The sequence below is a fragment of the Pristiophorus japonicus genome, chromosome Y, assembly GCF_044704955.1.
Source record: "Pristiophorus japonicus isolate sPriJap1 chromosome Y, sPriJap1.hap1, whole genome shotgun sequence".
Lineage (NCBI taxonomy): Eukaryota > Metazoa > Chordata > Chondrichthyes > Pristiophoridae > Pristiophorus > Pristiophorus japonicus.
The window spans coordinates 24,539,462-24,557,548 of NC_092011.1; positions in this window are offsets into that span (position 1 = coordinate 24,539,462).

Genomic DNA, 18,087 nt, shown 5'->3' on the forward strand with positions numbered 1-18,087 from the left:
GAGAAAGAGAGAAATAAAAAAAAACAGAATTGAATTTCAGTAAACAAAATCGCTATTGTATGTGTGGTCTTGTTTTAAAACAATTAAAAAAAAAAAATTCTTTGGCAAGTACTTGAATTAGAAGTTAAGAAAACATTGGAATTTACTCTAATGATTTATGCTGTTTTTAACGGATTTCTAATTTCGAAGCCAGTTTTGAAGGCACAAAGACTTTTTTTTCTCAGATGATTACGTGAAGTCACGTAATGACATCAGGTCTTCTTACAAACCTGGAAAGGAGTTAACCCTTTCCATTGACAGCCGTTTTATACTGAACATTATTAATTTGGATTTCTTAATAGAAAAAAAACTCAGAGGGAACTATACTAGGGATGGACCTACTCCGCGAATTAGGAACAATAGTGGATGCGCAGCGAAAACGGGTAACCTGGAAAGGTACGAAAGGGTATAAGGATAAAGTGGCCAGGAAATGGGCACTAGTAAAGAACATAGCCACATTAGGTAAAACGGATACTCTGAAGAGAGACTGGTCTAAGGACGGGATGTTGGGATTACTGTGTCAGGCTATCCCGGGAGTTTGGGCAAAAAGCAAACAGGACTGCGGACTTGTGGACATGACACCGGAGAAGGTCACGGGACCGGTACACCCTCCCCACAAGCAGTACCCTATTAAACCAGAGGCCATGCGGGCCACTGAGGGGATAATACAAGCCCTGGTAGAACAGGGCATACTACGACAGACCGTGTCAGTCACAAACTCCCCGATGTGGCCAGTTAAAAAGCCGGATGAAAGCTACCGACTAACGATAGATTACACAGCCCTGAATAAAGTTACATCCAGGGAACACCCGATTGTGGCCAGCCCAGCGACTATCTTCAACGGTCTGAATCCGGAACATAGGATTTTCACCGTCTTAGATATCGCTAACGGATTTTGGTCAATCCCGCTGGACCCGGAGTCTCAGGAGAGATTCGCATTTACATCCAGAGATAGACAATACACATGGACCCGACTCCCTCAGGGATTCCATAACAGCCCGAACATTTTCCACCGAGTCATGAGTAACGCTTTGGAATCATGTAACCTAACCCCGTATAATAGTACAATCCTTCAGTACGTGGACGACATCCTAATAGCCTCATCAAGTGACCGAAAGCATTTAGGGGCCGTAGCCATGGTCCTAAGGACTCTAGATAAGGCAGGGTTTAAAATAAATCCAAAAAAAAGGCGCAGATCGGACAAGCCACGGTTCGACATCTGGGACACGATATCAGTCAGGAAAAAAAAAAGACTCTTCCGACAGACCGAAAGACAGCCATCGTTGATATGCCCCGACCAACTACAGTCCGGGCAGTGCGGCGGGTGATGGGTTTGTTCAACTATTGCAGGAATTTCATTCCTCAATTTGCGAACATAGCCGAACCCATTCAGCGACTAGTGAAGGGAGGAAAACCAGGAACAGAGCAGGTAGACTGGGGATCGGAGCAAGAGGAAGCCTATGGGAAATTAAAAGCCGAATTGGTGGCAGCCCCAGCGCTGAAGCTACCGGATATGACAAAGCCGTTCCATGTACATTACGATCTCGATGGAGGTTTTTATAGCGCCATCATAACCCAGGAGAAAGGGGGGGTAATGAGACCAGTAGCGTATTACTCAACACAAGAGTCCCCGGTAGTGAAGGGACTCCATCGGTGTGTGGCTGCCCTCGATTGTGCCGCTTGGGCTGCCAGGATATGCGAACCAGTCACAATGTCGGGGCAGATAATTTTACACACGAAGCACACCATAGTGGAATTGCTAAATACCGGGAGGTTAAAAACAGTGTCAGATGCGCGACGAGCTACCTGGGAGGCAGTACTATTACCCAAAGATCAGTCCATACAAATAATTAGAGATATAGGCTTTAATCCCGCGGAGGGAATAGTAACCGAAGGTGAACCCCATAGCTGCAAGACTGAGATAGACGAAGGAACAGAAGGGGGAATAGCCGACGAACCTCTGAGGGACCCCGATTTAACCCTTTACGTTGATGGGTCCCGACGATATGTCGACGGAAGATTCCGCACCGGGTGGGGCGTGGTAGATCAGGATGGTGTCACCCTCCTGCGAGGGGCACTGGAAGGAACAGTGTCCGCCCAAATGGCGGAGTTGGTAGCGCTGACCGAAGCCCTCAAATGGGCAGAGGGGAAGCGTGTAAATATTTATACTGACAGCCGGTATGCATTCGGGGTAGTACACGATTATATGATAGCGTGGAGTAGACGCGGATATATAACCTCGGGGGGGGGACACATTAAACACGAGAATATAGTTCGGGAGCTGGTCGAAGCCGTTAAAAGGCCTACGACGGCAGCAGTAATAAAGATCAAGGCACATCAAAAGGTAGAGACCAGGGAACAACGGGGAAACATGCTGGCAGATCAAGCAGCTAGGAGCGCGGCAGAAGAAGATGAGCCCCAGATAATTAAAGTGGCCATGATAGGACCAGGAGAGCTAAGTGTCCGTAAGATACAGGAAGAAAGTAGCTCGGAGGAACGGTCACAATGGGAAAGCAAGGGGGCCAGCATTGGGGAGGATGGGGTATGGAGGAAGGGATTACAAGTAGTCGCCCCGTCTTCAATCCAGACCGAACTACTCCGGCTACACCATGAGGCGGACCACACTGGGCGAGACGGAATGCTGAGCCGTCTGCTCAAAGACTGGTGGTGGGCCGGGGTAGGACGAGACGTGGCCAAGCATTGCCAGCGCTGTATAGTATGTGCACAGCATAATCCAGGCAGACCCGTAAAGGTCAGAATGGCACATCAGACACGTCCCAGGGGCCCGTGGGAGAATCTACAAATTGATTTCACAGGACCCCTACCCACCAGTCGGGGAAAGAAATACTGCCTGGTTATTGTAGATCAGTTTACCAGGTGGGTTGAGGTTTTTCCCACCCGGGATTGCGGAGCATCCACGGTAGCGCAGATTATCGCATTCGACATAATCCCACGGTGGAAAGTGCCCCTTCAAATTGACTCGGACCAGGGGACGCATTTCACAGGACAGGTCATGAAGCGGGCATGCGGTCTGCTTGGAATCCGACAACGGTTCCACATCCCGTACCACCCCCAGAGCTCAGGAATGGTGGAGCGAATGAACCGTACCGTTAAGACAGCAATTGCCAAAGCTATAACAGAGACCGGGAAGGGATGGGTAGATATTTTGCCCTGCATATTAATGAGACTTAGGGCTACCCCTAACCGAACCACAGGACTGACCCCCTTTGAATTAATGACAGGAAGGGCCATGAGACTTCCTGAAGGGATCATAACAGGGGGGGAGGAAATGGGGCCTCTACGAGATCGGATTAAACAATATGTAAAACAATTAGATTCACAGCTAAAGGAACTAAGGAAAGAGGTGGTAGAGCAACAGGCCCTACGGGACTTGGAGACCCAAAACAACGGGAAGGCCGCGCATCCCTCCCACAGGTAGGCGACAAAGTATTAGTACAGGTCACTCCAGGCAGGACGGGGTTTGCCCCGAGGTGGACCGGACCGTATGACATCATTTTGACAAGCGACACGTGTGCATGTGTCGACATGAAAGGGAAAGGCCGGTGGAAGCACTGGTCACAACTAAAAAGGTATAACCCAAAAGAATAATGGCCGAACCAAGGGTGATACGCCTAGACGAGACGGAATGGTATGCTGTAAAGTACCAGGAGTGGTTAGACACCCTTTCGGAAGGGGTGTTCGGAGGAATAGCTTTGGCTTTAATGTTAATAGGAGTTTGGGTAATATTTAAGTGGGTAAAGACACGGGCGAACGCCCCACAGATTCAATTCGAAATGATTCAATTGTAACCCTGTGCTTCTGATTTTGCAGGGTGACCGGGACACTCATAGGAAAAAAAAACTTTAACCCCTGGTGACGACCAGGCCGTCTGTTTAAAATTACAGATAATACTTACCGAGATGGGAATACGGACGACGCTACTCGTAATATGGATAGCCCTGCGACATGCACGTACCCTGGGCAACACCGACGGACAGCAGAGCACGCTGGAAATAAACAATTACATGAACTATGGAGTGTTGTTCAATTTGACGGACGGAATATGTGTTCCAGCGACTAAGGATTGGAGCAAGGACAGAACTTATTTTAATGCATGGTTACAAGTGAATCCTAATAAGGACCGGGTATGTGTACAGTGCTCCACGGGTATAAGGAGCAGCTGCATTAAACGGAGGGATGTCAAAGGGCCCGATGAATGCACTTTCGGCATAATTTGCGCGCCTCCGGGACAATCCCAGCAATAACTACTAAGGGACCAGAAAATGGGATTGTAATGTACAACGAGGGGGAACTGTTGTATGATAATGTTAAACATGAATTTGTGCCTGTTCTGATCAATATTTCAGGCATCCAGATGCCGGAATATTGTACCGAACAGTCAAGGAAGATGTACAATGTATTAAGTAAAGTTGTAATGCAGCAGGCTGCCGATGCAATGGGTGCCAGTAAGTTCCGGGGACAGGGGTTAGCACCCAGGGTGAAGAGGGAAATAGTAAATGATGTTGCTACCGTTTTCAATACAGGAACCTCCGTAGTTAACTCGATAGACATACAAGGGCTAAATGAGAGGGTAGAACAGCTTAAAGGGGTGATGAAGGGGTTATTGGAGAGGGTGGAGCAAAACCAGGAAGACCAGGCCAACCTAGGAAAGGAGGGTGTCGAAATCCAGTTGGATGGCATCTCAGTCCTGGAAGCTCACGCTAAAACCATCAATCACCTCATTGATAGAGAACAAGAAGATACAATAAAGCAAAGACAGGGGCAACTCTGTCATGCTTATGGTCTGTGGATGGTGGGACAGATCCGCCACAACCTCGACCAGATCCAACGCGGGGAAGTACCCGATTGGATAGACAGTTCACATTTAGCTCAGTTGGCGAACCAAAGGGGGACACTGGATAATTGTACTCTGAAGGGACTGACCCGAGTATACCCCGCAATTCTAGATTGCCAGATGGGTAGGACTACCGGGATAGGGATAGTCCTGTTGATCCCTATAGCAACGCCGGACTCAGGGCCGTTCCCCTTATACCAACTAGAGAATATCGGAGTAATACGGGAAAATGTCTCCATACGCTACTACCTAACCACCCCCTCTGCCGTTCGTCGAAACAACATACTTACCGGGATTTCCCTAGCAGATTGCAAGCAAAGGGGGGAAATCACAGTATGCCCTCACCCGGTGGGCCGAGGGGAACTAGACGAGTGCGGGTTTAACCGAACCGACGGGTGTGTACTAGAAATAGTGCCCGCACACATGCACTTCGCGAGGGCGGGCTACGGAGGGAGGGGAAGATACTGCGTCTCTACCACAGAGCGTTCATACCAGTATAATGACCTACAGTGCCCTATACCGCAGCCCAACTTGTGCTTCACACCACTACGACCTGTCGCGATCGGGCAAGCACATTTCACCCAGGTTAGGCGCCGGAAGTCCGAAGTTATTGAAGTAACTGATCAGCTCCATGATCATTTGCAGGATTATGACGAGCCAGAGCAGGTCCCTATCCCACATCTAACCGAGGTATTACGGGAGTTAAGGCTCAGAGTGGGGCAATCCGTAAAACTCTATCACCAGATACAAACTAAAATCAAAGAACTGGAAGAAGATACCGAGGTAGACTTACAAAGTCAGAGTTGGTGGAGAAAAGTCTGGGACTGGGGAATAAATGTGAACATCCACCCATGGATCCGAATTATTTCACACACACTGGTCGGGATACAATTAATCTTAGCAATAACATGGGGCGTGATGGCCTGCCAGGTATGCAGGCGCCACAAACGGCAGAAACGGACCAATCACCGTTCCCTGGATATTAAACAAGCCTGTTTGATAAGGGGACGGGAGGAGCTAGCCTTTGTTAATTTGATCTAAGCAACCGGGACTCCTGAAACCGCGTGACTGGCCAGCACGTTGAGGCAAGGAGTACCGGGCAGTGCACAAATATCAGATAAAGGCAGTACGGTCGGTTAAAAGGGGACTAGGACTAGTCCCTTTACCGAAAGGGGGGAATTGTTGTAGAGAGTAGATATATATAGACTTAGGCATTAGGCACCTGCTGGATATTTAAAACTCACATAAGCTTAAATGGACACACACATAAAATGGCTGCCCAGGCATGATGGGAAACCAGGTAGTCAAGCTGTGAACTGTTGAACGTTCACTGACCGAGCAATAACCCTGTGAGGCCCACTGTAGGAATGCCTGGGAAGGCAGAGATAAGAAGGAAGCCATCTCCTGTGAACAAGGCCATAAACCAATTAATTCCCCAGGAAGAAAGATAAGAGGGAAACCATTTGCTGTAAACCAGGCTACAAACCAATTATTTCTCCCAGATGAAAGAACTAGGGAGAGAAAATATAAAGTCATCGATCAACCCAAATTGACAATGGTTCCCTGGTTACTAGGAGAATTCTATTGGATTAAAGAACCTATATGTAATCTATAATCGTTGTGATTGGCTTGTGTCCAGCCGTGATGAGCTGTGTAACTGCAGTAAGCTGTTTTTGTAACTGTTGTAAAACATATAAAGGTACATGTAACTCTTTGTTCTGTGAAGAGAAACCTGGATACGGTCCTGAGTTTTTCCTTCCCGCTGAGCGTAATAAAAGCTGCTTCAGCATTGGAACCGACCCTGAGTGTTGAGTGATTCTTCAGAGAAAACACTAACGCTAACACTTACCCTGAATACACAGGGACCCTGTACAGTATCCCTTACCCTGAATACACAGGGACCCTGTACAGTAACCCTTACCCTGAATACACAAGGACACTGTACACTGACCCTTACCCTGAATACACAGGGACCGTGTACATTAACCCTTACCCTGAATACACAGGGACCCTGTACATTAACCCTTACCCTGAATACACAGGGACCCTGTACAGTAACCCTTACCATGAATACACAGGGACCGTGTACAGTAACCCTTACCCTGAATGCACAGGGACCCTGTACAGTAACCCTTACCCTAAATACACATGTACCCTGTGCAGTAACCCTTACCCTGAATACACAGGGACTCTCTACAGTAACGCTTACTCTGAATACACAGGGACCCTGTACAGTAAACCTTACCTTGAATACACAGGGACCCTGTACAATAAACCTTACCCTGAATACACAGGGACCCTGTACACTGACCCTTACCCTGAATACACAGGGACACTGTACACTGACCCTTACCTTGAATACACTGGGACCCTGTACAGTAACCCTTACTCTGAATACACAGGGACCCTGTACAGTAACCCTTACCTGAATAAACAGGGACTCTGTACAGTAACCCTTACCCTGAATATACAGGTACCCTGTACAGTAACACTTACCCTGAATACACAGGGACCCTGTACAGTAAACCTTACCCTGAATACACAGGGATACTGTACACTGACCGTTACCCTGAATACACAGGGACCGTGTACAGTAAGACATACCCTGAATACACAGGGACCCTGTACAATAACCCTTACCCTGAATACACATGGACCCTGTGCAGTAAACCTTACCCTGAATTCACAGGGACTCTGTACAGTAACCCTTACCCTGAATACACAGGGACTCTGTACAGTAATCCTAACCCTGAATACACAGGGACCCTGTACAGTAACCCTTAGCCTGAATAAACAGGGACCCTGTAAATTAACCCTTACCCTGAATACACAGGGACACTGTACACTGACCCTTACCCTGAATACACAGGGACCCTATACAGTAACCCTTAGCCTGAATACACAGGTACCCTGTACAGTAACCCTTACCTGAATAAACAGGGACCATGTACAGTAACCCTTACCCTGTTTACACGGGGACCGTGTACAGTAACCCTTACCCTGAATACACAGGGATCCTTTACAGTAAACCTTACCCTGAATACACAGGGACCGTATACAATAATCCTTACCCTGAATAGACAGGGACCCTCTACAGTAACCCTTACCCAGAATACTCAGGGACCATGTACAGTAAACCTTACCCTGAATACACAGGGACCGTGTACAGTAACCCTTACCCTGAATAAACAGGGACCCTGTACAGTAACCCTTACCCTGAATACTCAGGGATCCTGTACAGTAACCCTTACCCTGAATAGACAGGGACCCTTTACAATAAACCTTAACCTGAATAAACAGAGACCCTGTACAGTAACCCTTACCCTGAATACACAGGGACCCTGTACAGTGACCCTTACCCTAAATACACAGGGACCCTGTACAGTAACCCTTACCCTGAATACACAGGGACACTGTACACTGACCCTTACCCTGAATACACAGGGACCGTGTACACTAACCCTTACCCTGAATACACAGGTACCCTGTACATTAACCCTTACCCTGAATACACAGGGACCCTGTACAGTAACCCTTACCCTGAATACACAGGGACCGTGTACAGTAACCCATTCCCTGAATACAAATATACCCTGTACAGTAATCCTTACCCTGAATACACATGTACCCTGTACAGTAACCCTTAACCTGAATACACAGGGACCCTGTACAATAACCCTTACCCTGAATACACAGGGATCCAGTACAGTAACCCTTACTCTGAATACACAGGGACCCTGTACAGTAACCCTTACCTGAATAAACAGGGACCCTGTACAGTAACCCTTACCCTGAAGACACAGGGACACTGTACACTGACCCTTACCCTGAATAAACAGGGACCCTGTACAGTGATCCTTAACCTGAATACACAGGGAACCTGTACAGTAACACTTACCCTGAATACACATGGACCGTGTACACTAAACCTTACCCTGAATAAACAGGGAACCTGTACAGTATCCCTTCCACTGAATACACAGGGACCCTGTACAGTAACCCTTACCCTGAATACACAGGGACCCTGTACAATAAAACTTACCCTGAATACACAGGGACACTGTACACTGATCCTTACCCTGAATACACAGGGAAACTGTACAGTAACCCTTACCCTGAATAGACAGGGACCGTGTACAGTATCCCTTACCCTGAATACACAGGGTCCATGTACAGTAACCCTTACCCTGAATACACAGGGACCCTGTAGAATAACCCTTATCCTGAATACACAGTGACTCTGTACATTAAACCTTACCCTCAATACACAGGGACCCTGTGCAGTAACCCTTACCCTGAATACACAGGGGCCCTGTGCAGTGACCCTTACCCTGAATACACAGGGAACCTCTACAGTAATCCTTACCCTGAATACACAGGGACCCTGTACAGTAACCCTTACCCTGAATACACAGGGACCGTGTACAGTATCCCTTACCCTGAATACACAGGGTCCATATACAGTAACCCTTACCCTGAATACACAGGGACCCTGTGCAGTAACCCTTACCCTGAATACACAGGGGCCCTGTGCAGTGACCCTTACCCTGTATACACAGGGTCCCTTTACAGTAACCCTTACCCTGAATACACAGGGACCCTGTACAGTGACACTGACCCTGAATACACAGGACCCTGTACAGTAATCCTTACGCTGAATACACAGGGATCCTGTACAGTGACCCTTACCCTGAATACACAGGGTCCCTGTACAGTAACCCTTACCCTGAATACACAGGGACCCGGTACAGTGACCCTTACCCTGAATACACAGGGACCCTGTACAGTAAACCTTACCCTGAATACACAGGGAACCTGTACAGTAACTCTTACACTGAATACACAGGGAACCTGTACAGTAATCCTTACCCTTAATACACAGGGACCCTTTACACTGACTCTTACCCTGAATACACAGGGACCCTGTACAGTAACCCTTACCCTGAATACACAGGGATCCTGTACAATAACCCTTACCCTGAATACACAGGGACCCTGTACAGTAACCCTTACCCTGAATACACAGGGGCCCTGTACAGAGACCCTTACCCTGAATACACAGTGATCCTGTACAATAACCCTTACCCTGACTACACAGGGACCCTGTACAGTGACCCTTAACCTGAATACACAGGGATCCTGTACAATAACCCTTACCCTGAATACACAGGGACCCTGTACAGTAACCCTTACCCTGAATACACAGGGATACCGTATAGTGACCCTTACCCTGAATATACAGGGACCCTGTACAGTATCCCTTACCCTGAATACACAGGGTCCATATACAGTAACCCTTACCCTGAATACACAGGGACCCTGTGCAGTAACCCTTACCCTGAATACACAGGGGCCCTGTGCAGTGACCCTTACCCTGAATACACAGGGACCCTTTACAGTAACCCTTACCCTGAATACACAGGGACCCTGTACAGTGACACTTACCCTGAATACACAGGACCCTGTACAGTAATCCTTACGCTGAATACACAGGGATCCTGTACAGTGACCCTTACCCTGAATACACAGGGTCCCTGTACAGTAACCCTTACCCTGAATACACAGGGACCCGGTACAGTGACCCTTACCCTAAATACACAGGGACCCTGTACAGTAAACCTTACCCTGAATACACAGGGAACCTGTACAGTAACTCTTACACTGAATACACAGGGATCCTGTACAATAACCCTTACCCTTAATACACAGGGACCCTGTACAGTAACCCTTACCCTGAATACACAGGGGCCCTGTACAGAGACCCTTACCCTGAATACACAGTGATCCTGTACAATAACCCTTACCCTGACTACACAGGGACCCTGTACAGTGACCCTTAACCTGAATACACAGGGATCCTGTACAATAACCCTTACCCTGAATACACGGGGACCCTGTACAGTAACCCTTACCCTGAATACACAGGGATACTGTACAGTGACCCTTACCCTGAATATACAGGGCCCCTGTACAGTAACCCTTACCCTGAATACACAGGGACCCTGTACTGTAACCCTTACCCTGAATACACAGGGACCCTGTACAGTGAACCTTAACCTGAATAAACAGATACACTGTACAGTAACCCTTTGCCTGAATAAACAGGGACTCTGTACAATGACTCTTAACCTGAATACACAGGGACCCTGTACAGTAACCCTTACCCTGAAAACACAGGGACCCTGTAAAGTGACCCTAACCCTGAATACTCAGGTCCCTTGTACAGTGACCCTTACCCTGAATACACAGGGACCCTGTACAGTAACCCTTACCCTGAATACACAGGGACCCTGTACAGTAAATCTTACCCTGAATAAACAGGGACACTGTACAGTAACCCTTACCCTGAATACACAGGGACACTTTACAGTAACCCTTACCCTGAATACACAGGGACCCTGTACAGTGACCCTTACCCTGAATACACAGGGACACTGTACAGTAACACTTACCCTGAATACACAGGGACACTTTACAGTGACCCTAACCCTGAATACACAGGTACCCTGTACAGTGACCCTTATCCTGAATACACCGGGACCCTGTACAGTAACCATTACCCTGAATACACAGGGACCCTGTACAGTGACCCTAACCCTGTATACACAGGTACACTGTATATTGACCCTTACCCTGAATACACAGCGACCCTGTACAGTAACCCTAACCCTGAATACACAGGTACCCTGTACATTGACCCTTACCCTGAATACACAGGAACCCTGTACAGTGGCCCTTACCCTGAATACACAGGGACGCTGTACATTAACCCTTACCCTGAATACACAGGGATACTTTACAGTAACCCTTACCCTGAATACACAGGGACCCTGTACAGTGACCCTAACCATGAATAAACTGGGACCCTGTACAGTGAACCTTAACCTGAATACACAGGGACCCTGTACAGTAACCCTTATCTGAATACACAGGGACACTGTACACTGAACCTTACCCTGAATACACAGGGACCGTGTACAGTAACCCTTAGCGTGAATACTCAGGTACCCTGTACAGTAACCCTTACCCTGAATACACAGGGACACTGTACACTGACCCTTACCATGAAAACACAGGGACCGTGTACAGTAACCCATACCCTGATTACACAGTGACCCTATACAGTAACCCTTACCCTGAATACACAGGGACCCTGTACATTAACCCTTACCCTGAATAGACAGGGACACTGTACACTGACCCTTACCATGAATACACAGGGACCCTGTACAGTAACCCTTAATCTCAATAGACCGGGACCCTGTACATTAATCCTTACCCTGAATACACAGGGACGCTGTACAGTAACACTTACCCTGAATACGCAGGGACACTGTACACTGACCCTTACCCTGAATCCACAGGGAACCTGTACAGTGACCCTTACCCTGAATACACAGGGACCCTGTACAGTAATCCTTACCCTGAATACACAGGGGCTGTGTACAGTAACTCTTACCCTGAATACACAGGGACCCTGTACAGTAACCCTTACCCTGAATACACAGGGACCCTGTACAGTAACCCTTACCCTGAATGCACAGGGACCCTGTACAGTAACCCTTACCCTGAATACACAGGGACACTGTACACTGAGCCTTACCCTGAATACACAGGGACCCTGTACAATAACTCTTATCCTGTTTACACGGGGACCGTGTACAGAACCCCTTACCCTGAATACACAGGGACCCTGTACAGTAACCCTTACCCTGAATACACAGGGACCGTATACAGTAACCCTTACCCTGAATAAAAATGGACCCTGTACAGTAACACTTACCCTGAATACACAGGGACACTGTACAGTAACCCTTAGCCTGAATACACAGGGACTCTGTACAGTAACCCTTACCCTGAATACACAGGGACCCTGTACAGTAACCCTTATCCTGAATACACAGGGATCCTGTACAGTAACCCATACCCTGAATACACAGGCACACTGTACACTGTCCCTTACCCAGAATACACAGGGACCGTGTACATTAACCCTTACCCTGAATACACAGGTACCCTGTACAGTAACCGTTACCCTGAATACACAGTGACCCTGTACAGTAATCCTTACGCTGAAGAAAAAGGGACATGTACAGTGACCATTACCCTGAATACACAGGGACCCTGTACAGTAACCCTTACCCTGAATACACAGGGATCCTGTTCAGTAACCCTACCCTGAATACACAGGGACCCTGTACAGTAACCCTTACCCTGAATACACAGGGACCATGTACAGTAACCCTTACCCTGAATAAACAGGGACCCTGTACAGTAACACTTATCCTGAATACACAGGGACCCTGTACAGTGACCCTTACCATGAATACACAGGGACTCTGCACAGTAACCCTTACCCTGAATACACAGGGACCCTGTACAGTGACCCTTACCATGAATACACAGGGACCCTGCACAGTAAGCCTCACCCTGAATACACAGGGACACTGTACAGTGACCCGTACCCTGAATACACAGGGACCCTGTACAGTAATCCTTACCCTGAATACAGAGGGACCGTGTACAGTAATCCTTACCCTGAATACACAGAGACACTGTACAGGAACCCTTACCCTGAATACACAGGGACCCTGTACAGTGACACTTACCCTGAATACACAGGGACCGTCTACAGTAACCCTTACCCTGTATACACAGGGACCCTGTACAGTAACCCTTACCCTGAATACACAGGGATCCTGTACAGTAACCCTTACCCTGAATACACAGGGACTCTGCACAGTAACCCTTACCCTGAATACACAGGGATCATGTACAGTAACCCTTATCCTGAATAAACAGGGACCCTGTACAGTAACCATTACCCTGAATACACAGGAACCCTGTACAGTAACCCTTATCCTGAACACACAGGGACACTGTATACTGACCCTTACCTGAATACACAGGGACCGTGTACAGTAACCCTTACCCTGAATACACAGGGACACTGTACAGTAACCCTTACACTGAATACACAGGGACACTGCACACTGACCCTAACCCTGAATACACAGGGACGCTGTACATTGACCCTTACCCTGAATACACAGGGACCCTGTACAGTAACCCTTACCCTGAATACACAGGGACCGTGTACAGTAACTCTTACCCTGAATACACAGGGACCTTGTACAGTAACCCGTACCCTGAAGACACAGGGCCCTGTACAGTAACCCTTACACTGATTACACAGGGACCCTGTACAGTAACCCTTACCCTGAATACACAGGGACACTGTACACTGATCCTTACCCTGAATACACAGGGACCCTGTACAGTAACCCTTACCCTGAATACACAGGGACCGTGTACAGTAACTCTTACCCTGAATACACAGGGACCCTGTACAGTAACCCTTACCCTGTTTACACGGGGACCATGTACAGTAACCCTTACCCTGAATACACAGGGATCCTGTACAGTAAACCTTACCCTGAATACACAGGGACCGTATACAATAACCCTTACCCTGAATAGACAGGGACCCTGTAAAGCAACCCTTACCCAGAATAAACAGGGACCCTGTACAGTAACCCTTACCCTGAATAAACAGGGTAATGTGCAAAGTTAAAGCACATGGGATTGGGGGTAGTGTGCTGACGTGGATTGAGAACTGGTTGTCAGACAGGAAGCAAAGAGTAGGAGTAAACGGGTACTTTTCAGAATGGCAGGCAGTGACTAGTGGAGTGCCGCAAGGTTCTGTGCTGGGGCCCCAGCTGTTTACATTGTACATTAATGATTTAGACGAGGGGATTAAATGCAATATCTCCAAATTTGCGGATGATACTAAGTTGGGTGACAGTGTGAGCTGCGAGGAGGATGCTATTAGGCTGCAGAGTGACTTGGATAGGTTAGGTGAGTGGGCAAATGCATGGCAGATGAAGTATAATGTGGATAAATGTGAGGTTATCCACTTTGGTGGTAAAAACAGAGAGACAGACTATTATCTGAATGGTGACAGATTAGGAAAAGGGAAGGTGCAACGAGACCTGGGTGTCATGGTACATCAGTCATTGAAGGTTGGCATGCAGGTACAGCAGGCGGTTAAGAAAGCAAATGGCATGTTGGCCTTCATAGCGAGGGGATTTGAATACAGGGGCAGGGAGGTGTTGCTACAGTTGTACAGGGCCTTGGTGAGGCCACACCTGGAGTATTGTGTACAGTTTTGGTCTCCTAACTTGAGGAAGGACATTCTTGCTATTGAGGGAGTGCAGCGAAGGTTCACCAGACTGATTCCCGGGATGGCGGGACTGACCTATCAAGAAAGATTGGATCAATTGGGATTGTATTCACTGGAGTTCAGAAGAATGAGAGGGGACCTCATAGAAACGTTTAAAATTCTGACGGGTTTAGACAGGTTAGATGCAGAAAGAATGTTCCCAATGTTGGGGAAGTCCAGAACCAGGGGTCACAGTCTGAGGATAAGGGGTAAGCCATTTAGGACCGAGATGAGGAGAAACTTCTTCACCCAGAGAGTGGTGAACCTGTGGAATTCTCTACCACAGAAAGTAGTTGAGGCCAATTCACTAAATATATTCAAAAGGGAGTTAGATGAAGTCCTTACTACTCGGGGGATCAAGGGTTATGGCGAGAAAGCAGGAAGGGGGTACTGAAGTTTCATGTTCAGCCATGAACTCATTGAATGGCGGTGCAGGCTAGAAGGGCTGAATGGCCTGCTCCTGCACCTATTTTCTATGTTTCTATGTTTCTATGTTTCTATGGGACCCTGTACAGTAACCCTTACCCTGAATACACAGAGACCCTGTACAATAAACCTTAACCTGAATACACAGAGACCCTGTACCGTAACCCTTACCCTGAATACACAGGGACCCTGTACAGTATCCCTTACCCTGAATACACAGGGACCCTGTACAGTAACCCTTACCCTGAATACACAAGGACACTGTACACTGACCCTTACCCTGAATACACAGGGACCGTGTACATTAACCCTTACCCTGAATACACAGGGACCCTGTACATTAACCCTTACCCTGAATACACAGGGACCCTGTACAGTAACCCTTACCATGAATACACAGGGACCGTGTACAGTAACCCTTACCCTGAATGCACAGGGACCCTGTACAGTAACCCTTACCCTAAATACACATGTACCCTGTGCAGTAACCCTTACCCTGAATACACAGGGACTCTCTACAGTAACGCTTACTCTGAATACACAGGGACCCTGTACAGTAAACCTTACCTTGAATACACAGGGACCCTGTACAATAAACCTTACCCTGAATACACAGGGACCCTGTACACGGACCCTTACCCTGAATACACAGGGACACTGTACACTGACCCTTACCTTGAATACACTGGGACCCTGTACAGTAACCCTTACTCTGAATACACAGGGACCCTGTACAGTAACCCTTACCTGAATAAACAGGGACTCTGTACAGTAACCCTTACCCTGAATATACAGGTACCCTGTACAGTAACACTTACCCTGAATACACAGGGACCCTGTACAGTAAACCTTACCCTGAATACACAGGGACACTGTACACTGACCGTTACCCTGAATACACAGGGACCGTGTACAGTAAGACATACCCTGAATACACAGGGACCCTGTACAATAACCCTTACCCTGAATACACATGGACCCTGTGCAGTAAACCTTACCCTGAATTCACAGGGACTCTGTACAGTAACCCTTACCCTGAATACACAGGGACTCTGTACAGTAATCCTAACCCTGAATACACAGGGACCCTGTACAGTAACCCTTAGCCTGAATAAACAGGGACCCTGTAAATTAACCCTTACCCTGAATACACAGGGACACTGTACACTGACCCTTACCCTGAATACACAGGGACCCTATACAGTAACCCTTAGCCTGAATACACAGGTACCCTGTACAGTAACCCTTACCTGAATAAACAGGGACCATGTACAGTAACCCTTACCCTGTTTACACGGGGACCGTGTACAGTAACCCTTACCCTGAATACACAGGGATCCTTTACAGTAAACCTTACCCTGAATACACAGGGACCGTATACAATAATCCTTACCCTGAATAGACAGGGACCCTCTACAGTAACCCTTACCCAGAATACTCAGGGACCATGTACAGTAAACCTTACCCTGAATACACAGGGACCGTGTACAGTAACCCTTACCCTGAATAAACAGGGACCCTGTACAGTAACCCTTACCCTGAATACTCAGGGATCCTGTACAGTAACCCTTACCCTGAATACACAGGGACCCTTTACAATAAACCTTAACCTGAATAAACAGAGACCCTGTACAGTAACCCTTACCCTAAATACACAGGGACCCTGTACAGTGACCTTTACCCTGAATACACAGGGACCCTGTAAAGTAACCCTTACCCTGAATACACAGGGACACTGTACACTGACCCTTACCCTGAATACACAGGGACCGTGTACACTAACCCTTACCCTGAATACACAGGTACCCTGTACATTAACCCTTACCCTGAATACACAGGGACCCTGTACAGTAACCCTTACCCTGAATACACAGGGACCGTGTACAGTAACCCATTCCCTGAATACAAATATACCCTGTACAGTAATCCTTACCCTGAATACACATGTACCCTGTACAGTAACCCTTAACCTGAATACACAGGGACCCTGTACAATAACCCTTACCCTGAATACACAGGGATCCAGTACAGTAACCCTTACTCTGAATACACAGGGACCCTGTACAGTAACCCTTACCTGAATAAACAGGGACCCTGTACAGTAACCCTTACCCTGAATACACAGGGACACTGTACACTGACCCTTACCCTGAATAAACAGGGACCCTGTACAGTGATCCTTAACCTGAATACACAGGGAACCTGTACAGTAACACTTACCCTGAATACACATGGACCGTGTACAGTAAACCTTACCCTGAATAAACAGGGAACCTGTACAGTATCCCTTCCACTGAATACACAGGGACCCTGTACAGTAACCCTTACCCTGAATACACAGGGACCCTGTACAATAAAACTTACCCTGAATACACAGGGACACTGTACACTGATCCTTACCCTGAATACACAGGGAAACTGTACAGTAACCCTTACCCTGAATAGACAGGGACCGTGTACAGTATCCCTTACCCTGAATACACAGGGTCCATGTACAGTAACCCTTACCCTGAATACACAGGGACCCTGTAGAATAACCCTTATC